Raw genomic sequence first — 23,241 nt, forward strand, 5'->3', positions numbered from 1 at the left:
TGCTCCAGGACCTCCAGCTGACAACGTCCATACCTGAGCTGCAACTCTCCATTTGCCAACACATTTCAAAGCCAGAGCAGTCATCTTGGATAATCCTGGAAGCCACAGCTACGATCTTTGGGTGGGACAAATCCAATACTGAGACACCTGTTGGAGGCTTGGAGCTCACTGTCAGGTACCTCTCATGAATCAGGCTAATGAACAGGAGGTTTCATTAGTATATGAATGTTATACTGTAGATTTTCTTTATTCTCCTTTTTAAAAAAATTAAGTTTTTATTTCTTTTCTTTTATTGCTCTATTTTCCTTTTGTTTACCTGTTCCCTCAGAGTCTCTTTCTCCATTTTTTGCATGCTAAAATCCAATTTCTTTTGATTACACTCTCACCCTTTCTATTAACTAGAACTTCTGTATATTCTTTTCTAATCCCATTAACGGCCCCATTCTACATCCCTCTGCATCCTCTTTTATTCTCCATTTGAAACTGCAGACCTTATTGCAAACCTGTTTGTTTTACCAAAGATAATATTTGAATTCATTCTGTTTACTATGACAATTTTGTTATTGTCCCCATAGGGCCTATTTGGTCTAGGAATGCATAGTGTCTGAATTGGGCACTGCTAATATTGATCTCCCCTTAAAGAGAGGGTCTTGGAAACCTATAGGGCCAATATAAGCCTATAGGGGGAAATCTGTAATACCCCAGATCTGCACTGCTAGAAGGGAAGATACATGATCACCATGAAAAAACAAGGGAAGAAAAAGATCCAAACAAATCTAGATTCTGTATTAATAGAATCCAATGACAGTATGTTAGAAGAAATGTCAGAAAAGGACTTCAGATTATACATGATTAAGATGATTTGCAAAGCAAAGGATGAGATTAGAGATCAAAAGCAGGCAATGAATAAAAATACCAAAAGCTGAAAGAGCACCTGCAGGAAGCAAAAGATCATTTCAACAAAGAGATAGAGAGTCTCAAAAAAAATGGAAATCCTTGAAATGAAGGAAACAATAAACCAAATAAAAAACTCAATGGAAAGCATCACCAAAAGACTAGACCACTTGGAAGACAGAAAAAAAGACAATGAAGACAAAATATTCAATCTTGAAAATAAAGTTGCCCAAACAGAGAAGATGGTAAGAAATTATGAACAGAATCTCCAATAACTATGGGACATCATGAAAGGACCAAATTTAAGAATTATTGGGGTGAGGAAGGCACAGAGACACAAACCAAAGGAATGAACAACCTATTCAATGAAATAATATTAAAAAAAAAATTCCCAAACCTGTGAATGAAATGGAAAATCAAATAGAACGGGCTTACAGAACACCAAATGCACAGAAGCACAACAGATCCACTCCAAGGCAAATTATAATGAAAATGCCTAACATTCAAAATAAAGATAGGATTTTTGAAGGCCACCAGAGAAAAGCATCAGATTATATATAGGGGGAGACCAATAAGGATAGCAGTAGACTTCTCAACCCAGATTCTAAAAGCTAGAAGGGCCTGGACCAACAAATTTCAAGCTCTGAAAGAACATGGTTGCCAACCAAGAATCCTATACCCAGCAAAACTAACCTTCAGATTTGAAGATGAAAGAAAATCCTTCCATGATAAATAAAAGTTAAAAGAATTTACAAATACAAAGCCTGTACTAGAGAATGTTTTCAACAAAATATTCCATGAGGAGGAAATGAAAAACAACAATGGAGGTCAGCAAAGGGAGGAAATACCTTAGAGAAAAAAACACTCAAAGGAGAAACCAAGCCAACATAAAAACCAAAAATAACCCAAATGACTGGGAATACAAATCATATCTCAATAATAACCCTGAATGTTAATGGTGTAAACTCATCAATCAAAAGACATAGTCTGGCAGAATGGATTAAAATGAGAAAAACAACAATATGCTGCCTGCAAGAGACCCATCTCATAGAAAAAGACATCCACAGACTAAAGGTAAAAGGATGGGAAAAAACCTACCATGCACATGGACTCAGTAAAAAATTGGGGGTTTCCATCCTTATATCAGATAAAGTGGACTTCAAGTCAAAGTTAGTTAGAAGGGATAAAGAAGGACATTTCATGCTGCTTAAGGGAACCACAAATCAGGAAGACATAATGATAATAAATATTTATGCCCCAAACAATGCTGCATCCCTGTATATCAAACAAATCCTTCTCAATTTCAGGAATCACATAGACCACAACACAATAATTCTAGGCAACTTTAATGCACTGCTGTCACCACTAGATAGATCTTCAAAACAAAAAACAACCAAAGAAACCATAGAACTCAATAACACAATCAATAACCTAGACTTAATAGACATAGATAGAATATTCCATCCATCAACGATTGGATTCATTTTCTTCTCAGCAGCACATGGAACCATCTTGAAAATAGACCATATGTTATGCCACAAAGCAGCCTTTTGGAAATGCAAAAAAAAATAGAGATACTGCCTTGTGTTCTATCAGAACATAATGGACTGAGAATAGAAATCAATGACAAAATAAAAAACAGAAATTACTCCAACACCTGGAGACTAAATAATATGCTATTGAATAAAATATGGATAACAAAATACATCAGGGAGGAGATAAAAAAAAATTCTTAGAGTGTCTAGTTCAGCGAGTACAATGAAGACTCGGCTCTCATATGAATTTTTAAGGTCTTTATTTTTATGGGAGAGCTTCTGAGCCGAGTGCCTGGTTCTTCTTCCTCCTCCACCGCCACCGTCTTCTTCTTCTTCTCTTTTCGCTCAGCTCTCTCTCTCCTTTTCTCGTCGTGCCGCTGCTGCCTCTCTTCTTCTTCTCTCATTGAGGCGCCGCTGCCTCTCTTCTTCTCTCATCACACAGCTGCTGCCTGCCCTTGCCGTGCAAAGTACGCAGCTTTATGGGATGTAATAGCCAATCACCTTAACGGGTCAGGCATTTGGCTCGTGGTGACTTAATGGTGGGCAATAAGGACATGTACTGATCACGAGCTAAGCACGGATGCAGAGGGGATCAGTCAGCCAATAGAAAGCACTTCCTTAAAGTTGTTTTTGTTTGCAGGTGGGCTTCTCAGCACCATCTAGGGTGAGGCCAGCCACCACTGTGGGCCCTACAGGGCAGCGGTCTCCAACATTAGAGGTCAATGAGAACATTGATACAACATATCAAAATCTCTGGGACATTATAAATGTGGTACTAAGAGGAAATTTCATTGCATGGAGCACATTCCAGAAAAGAATGAAAAGTCAACAACTAAATGACCTAACATTGCAGCTCAAAGCCCTGGAAAAAGAAAAATAGAATAACAGCAAAAGTAGTAGAAGACAGGAAATAATTAAAATCAGAGCTGAAATCAATGACATTTAAACAAAAGAAACAATTCAAAAAATTGACATAACAAAAAGTTGGTTCTTTGAGAAAGTAAACAAAATAGACAAACCCTTAGCCACAATAACAAAGAGAAGAAGATAGAAGACTCAAATTACTAAAATACATGATGTAAAAGGAAATATCATGACAGACACCAATGAGATTCAGAACATAATGAAAAGCTACTTTGAAAATCTGTATTCCAACAAAATAGAAAGTACCAAAGACATTGACAAATTTCTAGGGACATATGCTCCTCACAAACTGAACCAGGAGAACATACACAAGTTAAACAGATCAATATCAAGCAATAAAATAGAAGAAGGCATTAAAAATCTACCATCCAAGAAAAGACCAGGACCAGACGGATTCTCAGCCAAGTTCTACAAGACCTTCAAAGAAGAACTCATTCCAATACTTCTAATAGTATTCCAGGAAACAGAAAAGGAGGGTACCCTACCGAACTCATTCTATGAAGCTAATATCACCCTCATACCCAAACCTGGCAAAAACACATTTAGGAAAGAAAATTTTAGACCAATATCCTTGATGAATATAGACACAATGATGCTTAACAAAATATTGGCAAACTGTATCCAAAAACAAATTAAGAAAATTGTGCACCATGATCAAGTGGGTTTCATCCCTGGAATGCAAGGATGGTTCAACATCCATAAATCAATAAAGGTAATCCATCATGTCAATAGACTTAAGGATAAGAGTCATATGGTTATTTCAATTGATGCAGAAAAAGCTTTCGACAAAATACAACACCCCTTCATACTCAAAGCACTAGAAAAAATAGGGATAGTAGGAACATACCTGAACATTGTGAGTCTATTTATGCTAAGCTTGTGGCCAACATCATTCTTAATGGAGAAAAACTGAAACCATTCCCTTCAAAAATGGGAACAAGACAGGGATGTCCTTTTTACCACTTCTATTCAACATTGTTCTCAAAAATCTAGCCAGAGCAATTAGGCAGACCAAAGAAATTAAAGGGATACGAATGGGAAAGGAGGAACTTAAGCTGTCTACATTTGTGGATGACATGATTCTACATTTAGAATATCCAAAAACCTCCTCCAAAAAACTGCTAGACCTCATCAATGAATTCAACATAATAGCAGGCTATAAAAACAACACGAATACGTCTAAAGCATTTTTATACGCAAGCAATGAAACAGGTGAAAGGGAAACGAGTAACCCCCCCCCCTTATTGGCAATAGACTCAGAAAAAAATAAAATACTTGGGAATCAATCTAACCAATGAGGTAAAATATCTCTACAATGAAAACTAGAAAACATTGAGGAAAGAAATTGAGGAAGACCTTAGAATATGGAAAGATCCCCAATGTTCTTGGATAAGCAGAATTAATATTGTCAAAATGGCCATAATACCAAAAGTGGTATAAAGATTCAATGTAATTCCAATTAAAATCCCAATGACATACCTTACAGAAATAGAGCAAGCAATCATGAAATTCATCTGGAAGAATACAAAACCCCGAATAACTAAAGTAATCCTTAGCAGGAAGAATGAAACAGGGAGTATTGCAATACCAGAACTTCAACTATACTACAAAGCAATAGTAACAAAAACAGAATGGTGTTGGCACCGAAATAGACATGTAACTCAATGGTACAGAATAGAGGACATGGACACAAATCCAAATAAATACAATTTTCTCATTATAGTCAAAGGTGCCAAAAATATGCAATGGAGAAAAGATAGCCTCTTCAACAAATGGTGCTGGGTAAACTGGAAAGCCATATGCAAGAAAATGAAATGAAACCCATATCTCTCACGCTGCACATAAATCAACTCACAATGGATCAAGGACCTTCAAATCAGACCAGAGACCCTGCATCTTATAGAAGGAAAAGTAGGTCCAAATCTTCACCTTGCTGGCTTAGAATCAGACTTCCTTAACAGGACTCCCTTAGCAAAAGAATAAAAGCAAGAATCAATAACTGGGATAGATTCAAACTAAATAGCTTTCTCTCAGCAAAGTCAACTATCAGCAATGTGAAGAGAGAGCCTAGAGAGTGGGAGAATATCTTTGCCACTCATACTTCAGATAGAGTGCTAATTTCCAGAATCTATAAAGAATTCAAAAAACTCTTCACCAAGAATACAAATAATCCAATCAACAAATGGGCTAAGGAAATGAACATACACTTCACAGAAGAAGATGTACAAGCAATCTACAGATATATAAAAAAATGTTTAAAATCTATAGTAGTAAGAGAAATGCAATTTGAAACTACCCTAATATTCTATCTCACCCAAATTAAAATGGAGATTATCCAGAACACAAGGAACAATAAGTGTTGGAGAGGATTTGGGGAAAAAGGTACACTTGTACATTGCTGGTGGGGCTGCAAATTAGTGCAGTCACTCTGGAAAGCGGTGTGGAGATTCCTTAGAAAACTTGGAATGGACCTACCATTTGACCCAGCTATCCCACTACTCGGCCTATACCCAAAGAACTTAAAATCAGCATACTACAGAGATACAGCCACATCAATGTTCATAGCTGCTCAATTCACAATAGCCAGAATGGGGAACCAATCGAGATGCCCTTCAATTGATGAATGGATAAAGAAACTGTGGTATATATATACAATGGAATATTACTCAGCCATAAAGAATAATAAAATTATGGCATTTGCAGGTGAACGGATGAAATTGGAGAATATCATCTTAAGTGAAATAAGCCAATCTCAAAAATCCAAAAGACGAATGATCTCATTGATAAGTGGATGATGATGCATAATAAGGGGGTGGGAGGGGGGAAGAATGGAGGAAGGAGGGACTGTGTAGTGGAACAAGAGAGGTGGGAGGGTGTTGGGGAAGGAAAACTTAACGGAATGAATAAAACATCATTACCCTATGTAAATGTGTGATTATGCAATGGTATGCTGTTACTCCATGTACAAACAGAAACAACATGTATCCCATTTGTTTACAATAAAAATAAATTTTAAAAAATTTAAAAAAAGAATAAAGTCATCTGAATTAGGAAGATTTATTGGGGTATGTGTGGTAGGCATGTGTGTGTGTGTGTGTGTGCCCACATCCTGCTGAGAACCAAGCCAGGGTTTCTCACATGCTAAGTAAGTGTTCTGCCACAGAAATGTGCACACAGTTGACCCACACTGAGCAGCCTTTGGTAGTGCTCCAAATCACTTCACCCTCTCCCTGCCATGCCCCAACCCCCCAACCGAATCTGCCCTACCCCGCTATTCCTTGCACTGCCTTGCCCTGCCCTGCTCTGACTTGGTGGGTAGCCTGATCTGAGGTCGGCGACCTTACTAGGAGGGGGTGTATTACCAATGGTGGTCGTTGCCATAGGATGGGTCCAGCACACGGAGTCCCTGGCCTCATGTCCATCTGTGCCCAGCCGCCAAGGCCTCCATGTCCCAGATCCCAGAACACCAGGCCCAGACCCCTGGGGTCAGTCTCGGATCGAGCTCCCTCCGCCCCAGTACACACCAACCTGAGACCCCATGCGAGGGCAAAGGCCTTTCCCAAGGGAGGCGGCCTTCCCCTAGGGCAGCTGTGTTACCCAGGTGGACTTACCTGAGGGCGGTGGTAGGCAGCGTTATCTGGGGGCAGTCGTGTTAGTGGAAGGCGGCTGCCTTTCTCTGAGTGTGGACTTTCGTGAGGGCAGGGCACAGCGACATGTGTCCAGGCAATACGTGTCCACCAAAACCCAATCAGCCAGACGCCAACACCTGACATGTCCAGAAGGCCTCCAGAACAATTGCGCACGTGGAGTGAGTGGGTCAGGACCACCTGTCCAGTCACACTTCTCAGCCGCCTGAGAGCTGGGCATGTGCAAAAAGTACAGGCAGCCTGGGCATGCCCCCACATGACTTTGCCCACTGTGGACTCGCCACATATGTCTGAGTCCCAAACCACACAAGGTCTGCTTTAGGGGCTGGAGGCACCCAACAGGAAGAGATCCCTGGAGAGGAAAGCACTGACTCTAGCCTCCTGCCCTTGTCTGGGCACTTGTGAGCACATGGTCTGGTGAGAGTCACTGCAGAATTCCTGGGGATGCAGACACCACCACGTCCCCACTGCACCCCTGGGATGGGATCTCACTGCTGGATCTGCAGCAGGACAAGAGGGGTCATGACTGTGGAGGCAGGAATGCCAGGCATAGGCCACTGCCAATGGGAAAGCCCAACCTCCAGGTGACTCAGGTCGCAGCTGGGCCTAGATTCAGAACCCAGCTCTGCTGTCTCCTATGTGACCTTTGGAAAAGATATTTAACTCCTCTGGGCCTGAGCACTCCCACCTGTCAAATGGGAATAGCAGCAGGACCTTGCTCACAACACTCCTGTTTGGGTCAAATGGGCCACGGGTCTGGGACATGGAAACCACACACAAAAAAAAAAAAAAAAAGAAAGAAAAAGAGGCTTAGAGAGCACATGTGGAGACTCTCATGGTACAAACCAGGTTTACAAGGGGGTCTGCAAGGGCAGCCTGGTCCTGACCCCGTGTTGGGGTCACAGGAGACATGGCCACTGGGGAAGCAGCCGAAGGGTGCGTAGGAATGTCACGCTACTTTTGCATACTTGGACTACTTCAAAATAAAACATTACTTAAAGCTTGTGGGCAGATTTTGATGAGGAACTGGGCATGGATGGAAAGCAGAGACTGCCTGAAATGAGCCCAGATCCCAGGGCTGCAGAGTGGCTGAACACCATGGGGAGACACCCCGAGGCTCACCTCAGGGCCCACAGGGACCCTTTCCAAGCCTCCCCCGAAAGGGGGCCCTTGTGAGGGTACAGATTGGTCCTGGATTGGTGCTCCTAAAGCTGAGTCCTCAAAAGCAGAGTGGGGCACAGGGTAGAACCAGGGGTCTGCCAGGGTTGATGGCCCCCTGGAGGGGAAGGGGCAGGGGCCCTTCACCGTGGTGCACCCTGGGGCATCTGATCCTTGACTCAGAGATTTTTGGTCAGAATCTCCACTCGGGCCCTGGAAGGAAAGAGCCATCAGGCCTAGGGCCCCTGGAGGAGCTCGGGACATGCAGGGACACCTGGCTGGGGGTTGCAGTGCTTCAGAAGCTGACACCCTCGACCCCTAGGCAGGCCAGGTCTGGGCTGAAGGCGTCCAGTTCCAGGTGGCCTCACCCCACACAGGGTGCATGCAGCTGCCTTCAGCCCTGCTTGGCCTCACTTGCTTTTTCATGATGTCCGTGGCCTGCATCATGTACATGGGCAGCAGCCTATGACTCCATGCCAGGATAGCTGCCTGCTCCCGGGGCATGCTCAGGGTGCTCCTGTGGAGGGGTAGAGAGGCCATGGGACAGCAGCCACCCCCCACCAGGCCTCACCTCCCCTTCTATGGCTGTGTGGGTCATCCGCCCTGTATTCTCTCCGGGCTGAATTTCCCCACCTTTCTGCTCCTCCCCACCAGCCCCTCCTGGCAGCATCCACCCTTTGGCCTGTCTCTGCAGGGGTCTGCACCCAGGACAGCAGCACTGCCAGGCAGGGCCCTGCTTTCCATCAGCTGAGTGGGGTGACTCCCGAGGCCTGGCCCCTGCTCAGCAGCCCGGGTACAGACCCGTGGCTCAGGCTGTTAGTACCCAACTCTGCACCAGGCCTTGGACTTCAAGCCAGCTTGTACCCTTCTCCCTGCAGCCCTGACAGATGAGTTGACAGGGCACCCCAGTCTCCCTACTAGAGCCAGAATTGGAGCAGCATCGACAGGGGATGAGAAAGAGGCTGTCCTGTGCACTGTGGGATGCTGAGCACCAGCCCTCACCCACTAGATGCCACAGTCCATGGATGTAATGACCATAAATGTCTCCAGACATGGCCAATGTCCCTTGGGGAGCAAAACTGCCCCTGGCTGATGTCCTCTGGAACAGACCCTTCTGCACTAGTCCACAGCAGGGGACACAGGCTGGGGACACAGACACCACGGAATGCCTGGCATGCAGGAGCCTGCCCACCACTCGAGGAGACATGACTGGATGCTTGTTCATCAGACCCATTGGTGCCAGGCACCAGTCAGCTGGGCACAGCAGAGAACAGTTTCTCTGCCCTTACAGACAACCCACACCAGGGTAGCAGAGCCTGACGAGTGGCAGGTATGAGGACACATGACGGGGAAGGGCTCCCAGGAAAGGAGATATCTTTCCCTGGGGCCAGCAGCCTGGCAGAGGACAGAGGAGGAGTGTCCAGGAAGGCCAGAGGCAGTTCTGCCCTGCGGGTGAGCCATCCCACTCACAGCAGGGATGGAGGCTCAGAGCTCAGTCTCCCTCATGCCCTCTGGCCCAGGACCCAGGAAGCCCGCAGCCCTCTCACCCACTGACACAGACAACCCAGTTTAAAGACAACCTGTGGTCCAGAGCTGGGAGTCCCTGCCCAGGTCCAGCAAGCCAGGAGGTTCAGGACATGGATGCAGGCTTCCTGCCTCCTGTCCCTGCTCCCCAGAACCCCAGGCCCTGGTGCGGCCCACCTCTGCATGCCCATGCTGCACATGGTAATCTGGTAGGCCCGCAGGCAGTAGCAGAGCTCAGAGGAGATGGGAACGAGGCCAGCACCTAAGCTCCTGCTGGTGCCAGGCTTGGGGTGCACGAAGGACTTCATAAGGCAGCAGAGCTCATCCAGGGTGCTGATAGGGTGGTTCAGCTGCAGGCATGGGACAGACACATAAGATGCTTGGATGCAGCTGAGGGCAAGAGCCATTCAATAATACCTGCTCAAGATCAATCTGTGGCTCCCTACTACTCTGAAGTTGGTACTTGATGTTCGCCGTGTATTTTAGGTCTCGCCTTCTGGCCTGCTCTCTATAACTGCCCAGTGTGTCCCTGACTAAGCACAAACAGCCATGCCCTCCAAACCCTTAGGAGGAGGAGCCTTCCCTGTCCTGCTTCCCCAACAACGTGTGGAGGTAAAGTTGGTGTCTCCTCCTTCCTATGCTCTGTAAGATCCTGCCGGCCACATTTCAGTCCCAAGGCACATGCCTACCACCTCTCTCACAGCAGCCAAAGCCCCAAGGCCAGCACACCAGCCAAGGGTGAGGCCTGCCTCAAACCTGGAAGGCCAGGCATGATCCACTGAGCAGCAGGAGCCAAGGCCAGCAGGGCCCAAGGGGCAGTCATGCCCAGCGCAAGCCAAGCACAGCAAATGGGAAGAAGCCCCAAGTCTCTCCACTTCTCAAAAAAGTTGGAAACCTGTTTCTATGAGATTTTTCAATTTCTAAGGGCTAGTAAAAAATGTGAAGGAAGAAACCAGAGCAGGGCCCAGCCATGCCTGGCGTGGGGCCCACGGCTGCCTGCAGGGGCCCCAGCTCCAGAGAAACCTGCGATGACCACAGTGCATGAGAGAGATTGAGGCCGTGGTGAGCGTGAACCACCTTGGGGACTCCCAGGACTGGAGGGCATGGCCAGAGGGATGTCTGGAGGAAACCCCACCAGCAGAATCCTGACCCTGGGAGCCTGCCCAGCCAAGCCTCAGGCTGGGGACACACCTGGTCGGTCTTCATGGCAGTGGTGCTTGCGTCCGTGGGCAGATTCCACAGCTCCAGGTAAAATGTCCTGAGGGAGAAAGATGGGCTGAAGGGGGCCCCACCCCCAGCTCCCAGCTGGGCAGCCTGGCCTCCCCGCTCCAGGTGGAATCAGAGGTAGCCTGACAGCCCCACCTGGCTCTCCACCCAGCCTTCTTCTCCTCTCCTCCTTGGAGCCCTGTCCCCACCTGGCACTGGACGCAGCTCTGTGCTCACTGGCTCCAACTCTGTCCCCCTCTACCACAAGGGTTGGCCGACCATAAAGCCCAAGGCTCTGGGAACCAGGCGGTCTCAGGGACACTGCACAGCTGGGCTGTGGAATGCAGTACAGGCCACAGACAGGAGGATAGCAGTGAGCCACCTTCAAGCTGATATGTCTTTATTCACAGCATGGGTTGCCCCAGAAGAGGACAGACTCCCACACATGGGGACAGTGTGTGTCCACATAAGGTCCTGATAAACCCATGCTGGGCCAAAAAGTGAATGACCAGAGCCCGTATTTATAACACTCCACAAACAGCACAGAAGAGACTCATGGCCTGGGCCATCCAGAAGGGCACCCAAGATGTTCTTGCCCAGCAAATGGACAGAAGCATCAGTCTCCCATTTCCAAATGGCAAAATCAGGCCCAGAGAAGATAAAGTCCCTCTCAACCACCCTTTGTCACCTAGGCAGGACTCGGGAGAGGCCATGGGCAAGCTGCTGGGGACCGGGGAGCTACTCCCCTAGACCTGTGCTTCCTCCTGACAAAATCTGTTCCCTCCACTTCTCCCTGCGTGGGTTGTAAATGGGATGAGGCCCAGGGCACTACACCCCTCTCTCAAGGCCCAAGAAGCCCAGAGTCCCATCTCAGCTCCTGCCCCCATGCAGAGTTGACCAGCAGCTCGGCTCAGCAGAGAGGACCTGCTTTGAAGCCAGACTGTTGGCCATGTGACCTTTGGCATGCTGTGTATGCTCCTGAGCCTCAGCTTCCCCATCTGAAGAATGGATTAGCATGACCTACAGTGCACACTGTCATCAGACTCTCATGCAGGCAAGGTACTCCAGAAAGAGCATCTGGCCCACTCCTCATGCTGAGGGTCTGCCTGCCACCTGCTCTCGTGGCTTTCTGAATCCTGCCCTGACATAGGCCCAAATACATACCTGAGCTTGTGGTAATACTGCTGGATGTTCTCCAGGGACTGGGCATTGATCTGCTGAAAATCCTCTGCTGTCTGTCTGCCTGAGGAGGCCCTTCCACATTCTCCAGAGCTATGGAGGAGAGGAGGGAGGGCAGGGCTGGGTCCCAAAGGCTCGGTGGCCTTGGCTTGGCCCCCATGGTCCTCCACAGCCTGCAGCTCACCTTTCATGAAAAGCATGACATGCACTCAGAGGCTGACCCCACTCTCCAGGCAGGAGGGCAGCTTGGAGAAGTGGTAGCTGTCAAGGTAGAAGACCAACTTCAGCACCTGCTGTCTGCCCTCTATGTGGTAGAAAACGCTGGTGTCTGCAGTGGCCTCAGAGCCCCACCCCCTCTGACACAGCAGCTTTAGATCTCCCTTCTGCTGGTGCCAGATTGGCACCCTAGCACATCTCTGCCCTCCCCACTCCAGAGGTATAGCCTCAGACCTCCCTGCTCTCTGATCCCGCTCCGAGGGATAGCCTCAGAACCACTCTTCAAAGCCTCAGGATGGCACCCTGGGACTTTCATGTCCAATGATGCCAGAGTAGCATCCTATGACCACATGTTCCCTCCAGCCTAGAGGGGCAACCTCAGACTTCCTGTCCCACAGGTGTAGTCTCAGACAGCCCCACATTGCAGCAGCCTGTGACCTCCCTCTTGGATGACTTCAACATGTGTTCTTTGTCGTGACACTGCCCAGCAAGCAAGACACCAGTGTAATCAGAGACCCTCCCCCCATGGTGCTCTAGTCACCCCTTGCCTGGTAGCTCAGGCACACCTGGCAAAAGCTGCCCTCAAGGGGCTGGGGAGATAGCTCAATCAGTAAAGTGCTTGCCTTGCAACAAGCACAAAGCCCTGGGTTCGATCCCCAGCACCACCAAAAAAAAAAAAAAAAAAAAAAAAAAAAGCTGCCCTCAAACAGCACATGCATCTTATTCACCATATGAGGAAGAGCTTAAGGCAGGGAGGGCAAAATGAAGCTATGGGAGCCCCTGCTGCATCCTGCAGGCATCACTAGCTGATTGGGTTCTCCTGAGCCCAGCCCAGCCCCAGACAGGCAGGCACCGCAGTCAGCTCAAACTGGCCCCCAGAAGTAGAACTGCGTGCAGCAGTCTGCAGTTCTGGCAGGGACACACTGCCCCAAGGAGGCGCAAGTAGGTCCTTGAGAGAGGGCAGACCTCACAAGCCAGACACACAGCACATGGACACGCAAGCCATGGCAGCACTGTAATTTCAAGGGGGTATGGCAGTGAGAAAAAGGGAACTCAGGGGTTTTTCATGGAGTGAAATGAAAGGAAGAGAAGTGCTGACATACAGTGTGGCCCTCAGCCTCACAAGCGCTACATTTCTGAGGACAGCTTGTGATATGGACACCCCAGTTCCACTCCAGAGTTTCTGAGGTAGGAGGTCTGGGGTAGGTTTTGAGAATCAGCCTTTCTCGCAAGTTCCCAGGACCCATGCACAGCAGCCAGCAACCAGGATCTGCATCTGGAATGCCCCCAGCTGACTCCAGGTGAGACCCATGGGAAGGGTGGGACCATGGCTATGCTGCCTCTACTGTGGCCCAGATCACATACCTGACTACTGAGTGCTCACTGCTATCGATGTGTGTGTGGTGAGTGTTGGTTAGTGTGTGGTCAGATGGATGGGGGGGGCAGGACAAAGGGAGAAAGGACTGAAAAACTTCAGTCAATTATGCCATTAGTCCTTAATCTGAATTCTTTGCTCCAAAGGATGACTCCAGGGTGGAATTTTAATGAGAAGTGCTGTAGAATAGACCTCTTTTAAGACCTGGTGAAGACAGTTGGGTTGATGTGAGAGAACCCCTCTTTTTCCACTCAATTTGGGGCATGAGGCTTGACATGCTGGGTTCAGGTTCACCTTGGGCAGCTGACCTGCACACAGGAGACCAGGGTCCCAAGCATCCCCTTTGGCCTCAGCTTCACAACTCCTACAGGGAGGGTGGGAGGAATCACTCACTGGCCACACAGTTCTCGTCTAACTGCTTAAAGGAAAAGGTGACACTGTCCTGCTTCAACAGGGTCACCCAGATGTCCTCCAGCATGGTTCATTCCTCCTTCTGCAAGAAGACACAGTGAAGGGACCTCTTGTGCCACCCACACCAGGCTTTCACCTCACAGTGCTGGGATCCGAATCTAGGCATCAGGCTACACTGGGGCCTCCTGAGCACCAGGTCCAGGTGTGCTGCAGGCGAAATCCTGGCTCACCCTACAGCTTGTCCTGTGGCCCCATGTGTCAGAACTCGCCTCTGCTCTGATTTGCTGAGTGACCTGGTAAAGCCACCTCCTTCCTACTCAGACAATGGTTACTGACTTAACAATTCCTGTCTGCCTCCTGTGCTCCTCCAGGAAATCACAACACCTGATTTCTCTTCCCCTCACCCATACACAAACGGGGCCAAGCCCTGACAGGTGGACCATACTCCACATACCCCTCAACTTCCCAGCCAACACCCACAGGGGCAATATCCACATCCCAGAAGGAAACCACACATCCCCGTCATCCTCCCCCAAACAACCCACATCTCCCTGGGCTGTTACCTTTTTAAATCAAACCAAATCCCATTTCTCACCTGCCCCCAAGACTGTCTGCCTCCTCTTCCCTAGAATTAAGCCCCAGTCCTACAGACAGGGCCTGTGAACCTCTCCTCCCAACTGCCTTGCTGCTCCCAGGACACGCCTGGGGACCTGAGCACATGCCGCTCCCTCTTCCCTATGCTGTTCCTCTGACCATCCACCTAACTAGTTCAAATGTCACCTCTTCAACACGACCAGCTCTGACCCTGAGTCACCAAGCAACTCCACACACAGTCTACCACTTTTCCTGCAGTCTCCCCTCCCTCCTCCATCCATTCTTCTCAAGTTTCCCCAGTTGGAAAGTGAGCTTCAGACCCCAGCAGTCAGCACCCAGCACCTCCTGTCATCAGAGACTAAGTGATGGAGAAGTCTCTGGCTCTGAGAAGACATTGAGGACTGGTTTCCCCACTACCTTTTGGGTTCAGGGAGAGCAGACCTCTCACCAGCAGTGTGCCTGTGTGTGACTTCGACCAGCAGAGGGCGCTCTGAGGCCACACTCCCACAAAACAGCCAGTGACTGGGCCTGGCCAGCACAGAGCCAACCTGAACTACAGGCATTTGTTCTGGGGACTGTGTTAGGACACTAAGCAGCATCCTTGGCCTCTCCACAGCAGGTGCCAGTAGCCCTACTCCTGGATCCCTCAGTTTCCATGACTAAAAATGTCTCCAGATGCAGCCACTGTACCTTGCCTAGGTTGAGCTATGGCTCGTGGTCTGTTTCTCTCCCACCAGGAGATAAGATCCCCAAATACAGGGGCTTTCATCACTGGTAGACCCCAGTTTTCTAACAGAGGTACACAGTAGGTGCTCAATTAATAAATGATGTGTGAACAGACTAGGTCATGGGCACCAGCTGGGAGGGACACTGGTAGAGGGGCCTCCCACCCCCCTGGCCCACTCACCACTGCAGCCGCCGCAAGCAGGGACTGGCAGGGCAGCAGGACCACAGTAGTGGCCACCTACTCCAGCTACTTGCGGTTGGCAAAGGGGCTGCTCTCCTCATACTCGCCATTGTTATTGTAGCAGTAGCTGAGGGCTGCCAGTAGCTGCTTGGAGAAAGTGCACAGGGCGGCCACCAGGGCCTGGCAGAAGATGATGTCCCTGTGCAGCTGCAGCTTTGTGTCTGAGGTGGGGACAGGCCGCTGGGCAGTGCTGGCAGCAGGCTGCCAGAGTCTGGCCCTGGCCCCCTGCAGAGCCCATAGGGCGAAGAGGCCAAAGTTCACTTGGGGTCAAAAGCCAGGTCCACAAAATTCCCCTCCGCCAGCAAACAAGGTGACCCCAAGCCTAGACCCAAGCATCTGCCCAAGGGCAGGCCTGTGGGTTCCCTGCAGCACCCCCAGACCCCTGGCGCTCTCTGGGGAGCACTTCTCGGCGTGGTGGACTGTATGCCTGTGGTGCTGCTCTGCCATCTAGCACCACCCATGAAGAACTGCCTGCCCGCCCTCAGAACTGTGCCCTCCCCTTGCCACCCCACCCTCACTGGCTCCGCCCAGCCCTGCCTCCTGCGCAGGCCCCGCCCCGCCTCTTCACCCCACCCACTTGAGGCATCTAGGTAACAGGGGCTCATCTGCTGGAAGGTATTACTCTCAACTTCCAGCTCAACTCAGTGGAGTGCAGGGGTCTATTTTGACCTGGACCCTCACTTGACTGAAAATTTCTGGGAGAAGTGAGGGACACCAGTCATCTCCCAGGGTCCCCCTCCCCACCTGCAGCCCTGGCTCCACTATCAGCTGGGGCTGGATTCCTACTAACAAAGAGCCTCCCCACCCTTCATCCTCTATCCTGCATCCTTGTCAACAGTTACCCAGGTAGCAGGGCCTGAGACAGGAATCCCAGTTCCAGGGTCCCAAGACTTGTCCCTTGGACATGAGGTTCAAGTTGTTCCTGGAGGGGCAGGAAGCCAAAATATTGCTTTCCCCAGTCCAGGTCCTGATGGGCCAAGGACAAGTCACCTTGGCCACAGAAGAGGCCTCCGGGGCTGTCCTCATGGACGCGCACAGCCAGGAGGGCCTTGCTGGTGCCCTGGGCATGTGTACTCACCTGTGCATGTCAGCAAGGCCAGGAGCAGCTGATTCTTCCTATCTGGAAGGAGGGGGACAAGAAGGAGGGCACTAAGTGAGGTTGGCAGGTGACAGCGGAGCTGGCCCAACCCACGTGCCTGACCCTTCCAGAACAGTGCTAAGGCTTCACTCTGGCGGTTTTTACCTAAGGCTGGTGCAAGTCCCCATCCGGCAGGGAGTACAACCAGTGCTTCCGTCTCTGGAGCCAGAGCCTCTATGGACACTCACACACACATTTGTGATACACCCACTCACACCAGCAGACCTCAAGTGCACATGAGTGTGCGTCCTGAACTGCACGGCTGTCCTGGAGAGAAGGCCATTGCTCCTGTGGCTGCCAGCCAGCCAGGCGCCTCTCCTTCAAAGGTGCCCTGGGGCCAGAAAAGCCTTTGAAGGAAAGTCTGAATGGCCCCTATGTCACTTGAGGTACTATCTTCCCTAGGCCAGAGGGAGGCCTGGTCAGTTGTGGCGACAGTCAGAGCAGATGCCATACTGAGGGCATGCCCCCATTAGGCAGGGCACTAAGTGCTAATGGGTACAGACTGGATTATCCTCATGACTGCAGGGGGCTAGGAGCCCTGGGGCTGCACATGGGCAGACATGGAGGCTGGAGAAGTCAAGGGTGTGCGAAGGTCACATGGTCAAATGTGCGTGGCCTGGAATTCAAGCACTGGCCCTCTGGTCACAAAGCCCAAACCCGTTACCAATCACAGTTTTGTAAACAGGACAGCTGGAGTCAACAGAGATTCCAGCTCAGAGGCAGCTACTGCCTGGGTGTTGGGCCCTTGGGCCATTACATCCAGCTTTTCTGGTCCAATGTCCTGGGTACTTCCAACCCAGGAGACCTAGACTCAAATGCCAATGAAGGCCAAGGTGGTGACATCAGAGGTGGGGCACAGACACCAGGCTGCGGGAACTGGAGAGCTCCCAAGCGGGAAGCCGCCACTCATCACCTGCCCCACATGAGAGCAGGACAGCTGGCCTCTGCAACCTTGAGCAGCCAGGAGAAATCCAATTCCCAGGGAAACCTGAGTGGGCACTGGCACTCCCTGTTCTGATCCTGCAGCATCAGATCCATTGGTGACCCCACCTGCCAGCTGTGATCTCAAGGATAAACAAAAGGACTGAACCAAGCCCCATTTGGAAGCTGTGAAGAACAGCTCAACCTCTGAAGCCTCGACTCACGAGAAAGGGTTAGCATGACCAGCAACAGGCATTAGCAACACCCTGGCAAAGGGCACACAGCCCAGACCTGCCAGAGCAGGTCACTCAGCTGAGAACGCATACCTACGCTTCTTGCCCTTCCCTGAGCATGTAGAGGAAGGGGTATGGAGATGGACCCCACTGCATTCAAGTCCCAGGCAAAGGCCACAACCCCCACCATGACCCTCCCTCCCTGCTGACATTCCACATCTCTCTGGATGTTACCCACCAGGGTCTTGATGGAGCTGGGGAGGTTCCAGGTTCCTCCTGGATGCTGATCTGGATCAAGCTCCAGACACGGACCATACACTCTTCTTTCTGTTTGAACTCTAGGGCAGGAAAGTAATGAGGGCCAGGGAAGGGACAGAGGTGGATTTGTAGAACAGTGACACAAAGGCCCCTGCCCCATCACCAGATTGCAAAATTCATAACCCTAGATCCAGAGAGTCAGCAGGACTCTGGACATAATCCAGGCCTCGGAGGATAAGTATATGTTAAGTGTGCTATGATATCAATGTTCCATTCCCATCACAGACATCACTAATCAATCTCAGCACCCTTCCTGCTGGTCTAAGGCCATGATACACACCAATCCAGTGCAGAAGCACAAATCAGATTCAGCAGTCTTTGCTCCCAGATCTGAATGTTGTAGCCACAGAAGACTTCTCAGTTACTAGGTCACAGGTACTAAACCACAATCAACTTAGCTGGCACATGAGTTGTGACCTAGACCTTCCCTATATAGAGAAGGCAGCCCAGCACAGTGACTTCCCTAAAGTCACACAGGGTATAGGGAGAACTGGAATTGAATGTGGCCTTAACAGGGCCAAAGGCCAGGGAGACACAGGCCCCTATTCTCTTGGCCTCTTCCTGAGTTTCTGAGGTATGTGTGGTTTGGGACCCTCCCTGCTTTTCTTCCTGAGGTTCACCCCTGGATGGGGGTCCTGACACTGCAGAGGGCTGGCTGAGCAGGGACCAACTCCTGCCTGGAGGCAGCTGCTGTCTGTATTCCCATCTCCTGCACCACTGATAGTCCCCGAGGCCAGCAGTGTCCATCCTTCTCAGGGTTACCAGCACCCAGCACCAGGCCTGCATGAGCTGGCTCTGGGGAACTATTTATTGGCTGCAGAGCTGCATGAATGGAGTGGCAGCTGGGGGATGGAAGGGTGGACAGATGGTGGGCAGAAGGGTGAGCTAGTGGGAGGAAAGACAGGAGGACATAGAAATTCCAGTTTTCATATCAATCATTGCAAGAAGAAAGTCTCAGTTTGGTGCTGGTACGGCCCTAGCTGTCTGCTCAGAGCCCTCTTCTGAGGAGGCCTCAGGCAGGTAATGGTACACAACCACAGTGCAATGATGGTGTTGCCATCTCCTTTAAGTTCTTCATTATGGTTGTCATTAATTTATTGCCTACTACACTGGTTCTTCATATATGGGGAGGATAAGATAAAATCATTTAGAAATTAACTATCCAAAAGGAAGATACCTTTCTAAAATTTACTTATTCGTTCTTTCAGGTACTGGGGAAATGGACCAGGGACACTTCACCTTTGAGCTACATGCAGCCCAGTAATTTTTTATTTATTTACTTTTTAATTTCTTTGAGACAGGGTTTTGCTAAATTACCAAGGCTGACCTCAGAATTGCAACAGTCCTGCCTCAGCCTCCCAAGTCACTAAGATTACAGGCATACACCACCGCACCCAGCAGGAGATATGAAATAAATAAAAAAATAAAGAAAGAAAGAAAGAAAGAAAGAAAGAAAGAAAGAAAGAAAGAAAGAAAGAAAGAAAGAAAGAAAAGTTGCATCAATAATAAACCAGGCAGCAAATGCACATGGACTGTAAGTATGAAGATGAAGCAGAATCTGTGATGTGACTGAATTGGGGAGTGTTCTCCAGGCCTGTCCCTGTGGCCCTGATGGGGCAGCCCAGAGGGAACAGGGACCAGATCTGGACCACCAAAGTTGCTTTGCAGCACCTGCACCTTCTACTGGACATTGTTTCATTTGTATGATGCTTTAAAATTTTTTTAAAAAATGAAAGATATTATCCGATTCTAAGCAAAAGCAGCTGTGGCTGGATCTGGCCCACAGGCAGGAATCCGCTGGCCTGGTCTAGTCAGGGCCACCCAACAGGAGTGCGTGCCCTGGCATCCAGCCTGCTGCCCCCACATTGCCCCTCACCTTGGAGGCTGTGCTCCATGGGGAAATTCTTGGTCTCCTCTAATGTCCTGCCCATCACCAGTCCCTTAAGCAGCACCTTGATGTCTACCTGAAGACAAGTCCTGTGAGCATGGCACAATGCAGATCCCACCCATCCCACTGCCAGGGGACTGCAAGGACCCAGGGACCCCACCCCAGGACAAGACAACGTGGTTGAAGATGTGCACCAGGCAGCCATGGAATTTGTCCTTCTTGTACCACAGGATGCACATGTCACAGGGCAGCTCATCCCCTGGCCGGAAAAAGAGCAGCCACTGTTGGTTGTTGCTGCACACCTTGCTTCTTCAAACTCACAGGAGATGTGCAGCCTGCCAGGCCCAGGTCCCCGCTGAGTCACTGGGAAAATCCCTGGATCTCTTTGAGCCTCTGTTTCTTAATCACAAAACCAGGCAAGAGGAACTAATGCCCAACAAGATGGTGAGGTGTTGATATTCCCACTCCACAAATGAGGCCGCTGAGAACAAAGAGCTGGATCACAAACCCACTGGGTCACTGTCCCCTGTTCCAGTAAAAACAGCTGCCACTAAACCTCCCTGGGGATGGACTTCAGTGGCCTGATCTGTCACAAGACATTAACATTCAGCGACATATTCTGTCTTCCTGAACTTCCTTTTCTTCTGCTAAAGTGATGCATAATAAAGTTAAATTTTACGCAGACTTCCTCTGGTGGGACCCAGCAGTGACAGTGGGAGGGACTTGCCGCCTGGCCCACCATGGGCCTTTCAATCATGGACTGTGAGGATGTCTGACCTATTTACTCACAAAGTTCATTTTTAAACCTGAGTGAACAAGACTAAAATAAAAAAACACACCCGACTTTCAGGAAACGCTGCAAGTACAGCATGCCCTCGTTGGTATCATCTGTCTGTCTGCCCAGCTGCTGGCCCGCCTCTGTACATATGCCCATGTTCTCCAGGTACCATAAGTGGGTACACGTGGGGGCGTGAGGGTTCAGGGCCAAGGGGACTTGGTCTTGAAATCTGCCTGTGCTGCCTGGATTTCTGGTTGGCATGTGTGTCAGGTCCCCTTGATTCCCGGGGTCTGAGATAATTCATGGCACCCGCCACACCCACTCCCCATATGACTGTGCACCATCATGCATGATTGCCTGAGGGTCTCTATCTGCTCTGTGTCTGGGATCTTTATTTCACTCACTAAGTGTCCTAGCATGCGGACCATGACAGGTGCTTGATTAAGTACCTGCTGAATGAGCAGACAGAAGGAGACTCCAAGCAACTCAAAGCAACACACTACAAACATGGAAGGGGGCTCAGAAATGCCCACTAAGAAAATGGCCAGGGGCCCTCCCTGTGCTGGGTGGCCACTCACCAGACCCCACCTCATCACTGCCCAGGTAGGAGCTGTTGCTTCTCACTCTGGTGTAGGACAGGACTGAATCCTATTTGCTGTTGCACTTGCTGCATGGGGTGAGAGATGGCCAAGTCACCCTCTGCTCCCACCCCTGGTCTCAGACACAGACCCCCTTCTGGGGCGTGGTCAAAACCCCGGCCCATGGAAACGACCACCCAGTGTTCCTTCCTGTCTGAGGGCCAGGATGCACTTTGCAGCAAGCGTGGAAATGCAGAAAGAGGAGGGGTGAGTTGCTTCCATTCACTTGTCACCACTGCCCAGGTCCCACACTCGCCTGTCACCACTGCGAAGGTCCCACACTCACCTCTCATCACTGCCCAGGGTCCCACACTCACCTCTCATCATTGCCCAGGGTCCCACACTTGCCTATCACTACTTCCCAAATCACACACTAGACTGTCATCACTGTTCAGGTACCACATTCATCTGTCACCACTGCCCAGGGCCCCACACTCACCTGTTTCCACTGCCCAGGGCCCCACACTTGCCTGACAACACTGCCCAGGGAACCACAATCGCCTGTCACCACTGCCCAGGGCCCCAAAATCACCTGTCACCACTGCCCAGGGCCCCACAATTGCCTGTCACCACTGCCCAGGTTCCCACAGGGACCCACACTCATCCATCAACACTGCCCAGGGCCCCACAAATGCCTATCACCACTGCCCAGGGTCCACACTTGCCTGTCACCACCGCCCAGATTCCACACTTACCTGTCACCACTGCCCAGGGTCCACACTCACCTATCCCCAATGCACAGGGTCCCACACTTGCCTGTCACCACCACTCAGAGTCCCACACTCGCCTGTCACCACTGCTCAGGGTCCCACACTCAACTGTCACCACTGCCAAGGTCCCACACTCACCTCTCATCACTGCCCAGGGTCCCACACTGACATGTCACCACCGCCCAGGGTCCCACACTTGCCTATCACAACTTCACAGGTCACACACTCAACCGTCACCACTAGCCAGGTACCACACTCATTTGTCACCACTGTCCAGGGTCCCACACTCAACTGTCACCACCGCCCAGGTCATACACTCACCTGCCACCACTGCCCAGGGTCCACTCTCACCTGTCACCACTGCCCAGGGTCCCACACTCGCCTGTCAACACCACCCAGGGTCCCACATATGTCTATCACAACTTCCCAGGTTACACGACTGTCACCACTGCCCAGGTACCACATTCATCTGTCAATACAGTCCAGGTCCTTACACTCACCTGTCACTACTGCCCAGGGTCCCACACTCACCTGTCACCACCGCCCAGGGCCCTACATTTGCCTGTCACCAACACCAGTGCCCCACACTCACCTGTCACCACTGCCCAGGGTCCCCAGTGCTCCCTGAGTGCCTGGTTCTTCTCAGGGGACAACCCTGCCCTGGGTATGACCTTCCCACCCACCTGACCGAGAAGCTCCATAATCAAAAGTCACTGTTCCACAATTGCATCTTACCACTGGTTGACAATTAAAGGAAAAGCCCAAGGACATAGAGATGTAAGAAGGAAGACCCAAAGGCCCATAAAAAACCCTGACCCTTGAAGCTTCCAGGACCTGGGCACAGACGCAGCCAGGAGGCCCAGTCTACAGACCCCAGGGAGCTGGGCACCAGGACTAGGCATGGCCCTTGGGACAGTAAGCAGGTTTGCTGACTGCATCTCCCTGCAGCTCCGGGTGCGTCCATGGCCTGAGCTGCCTAATACACCC

At 50.2% G+C, this 23,241-nt stretch overlaps 2 long non-coding RNA genes and 1 pseudogene across 3 annotated transcripts in view; 1 reads left to right on the top strand and 2 right to left on the bottom strand.

Annotated features, from left to right (window-relative positions):
* Positions 1 to 7,488: 7,488 nt before the first annotated feature.
* The window catches only part of LOC306650227 (phosphatidylinositol 3,4,5-trisphosphate-dependent Rac exchanger 1 protein-like), a 34,908-nt pseudogene continuing 19,155 nt past the window's right edge, over positions 7,489 to 23,241 (bottom strand). The window contains exons 12-24 of the transcript in view: positions 21,485 to 21,573; positions 20,302 to 20,387; positions 20,117 to 20,204; positions 18,133 to 18,260; positions 16,709 to 16,750; positions 15,571 to 15,791; positions 14,052 to 14,151; positions 12,252 to 12,395; positions 12,053 to 12,160; positions 10,874 to 10,940; positions 9,860 to 10,032; positions 8,573 to 8,675; positions 7,489 to 7,500 (exon numbers count right to left, since the gene is read on the bottom strand). The product of the transcript in view is annotated as a phosphatidylinositol 3,4,5-trisphosphate-dependent Rac exchanger 1 protein-like (transcript). The remainder of the gene's footprint in view (positions 7,501 to 8,572; positions 8,676 to 9,859; positions 10,033 to 10,873; positions 10,941 to 12,052; positions 12,161 to 12,251; positions 12,396 to 14,051; positions 14,152 to 15,570; positions 15,792 to 16,708; positions 16,751 to 18,132; positions 18,261 to 20,116; positions 20,205 to 20,301; positions 20,388 to 21,484; positions 21,574 to 23,241) is intronic.
* Positions 22,037 to 23,005, bottom strand: LOC306650422. The gene is made up of 3 exons (XR_013760926.1): positions 22,847 to 23,005; positions 22,606 to 22,636; positions 22,037 to 22,107 (listed from the first exon to the last, which is right to left on the bottom strand). It is a non-coding gene; the product is annotated as an uncharacterized lncRNA (long non-coding RNA).
* LOC306650423 lies at positions 22,206 to 22,931 on the top strand. Its single transcript, XR_013760927.1, has 3 exons — positions 22,206 to 22,257; positions 22,502 to 22,562; positions 22,833 to 22,931. It is a non-coding gene; the product is annotated as an uncharacterized lncRNA (long non-coding RNA).

This window comes from Sciurus vulgaris, assembly GCF_902686455.1.
Source record: "Sciurus vulgaris genome assembly, chromosome: 19".
Classification (NCBI taxonomy): domain Eukaryota; kingdom Metazoa; phylum Chordata; class Mammalia; order Rodentia; family Sciuridae; genus Sciurus; species Sciurus vulgaris.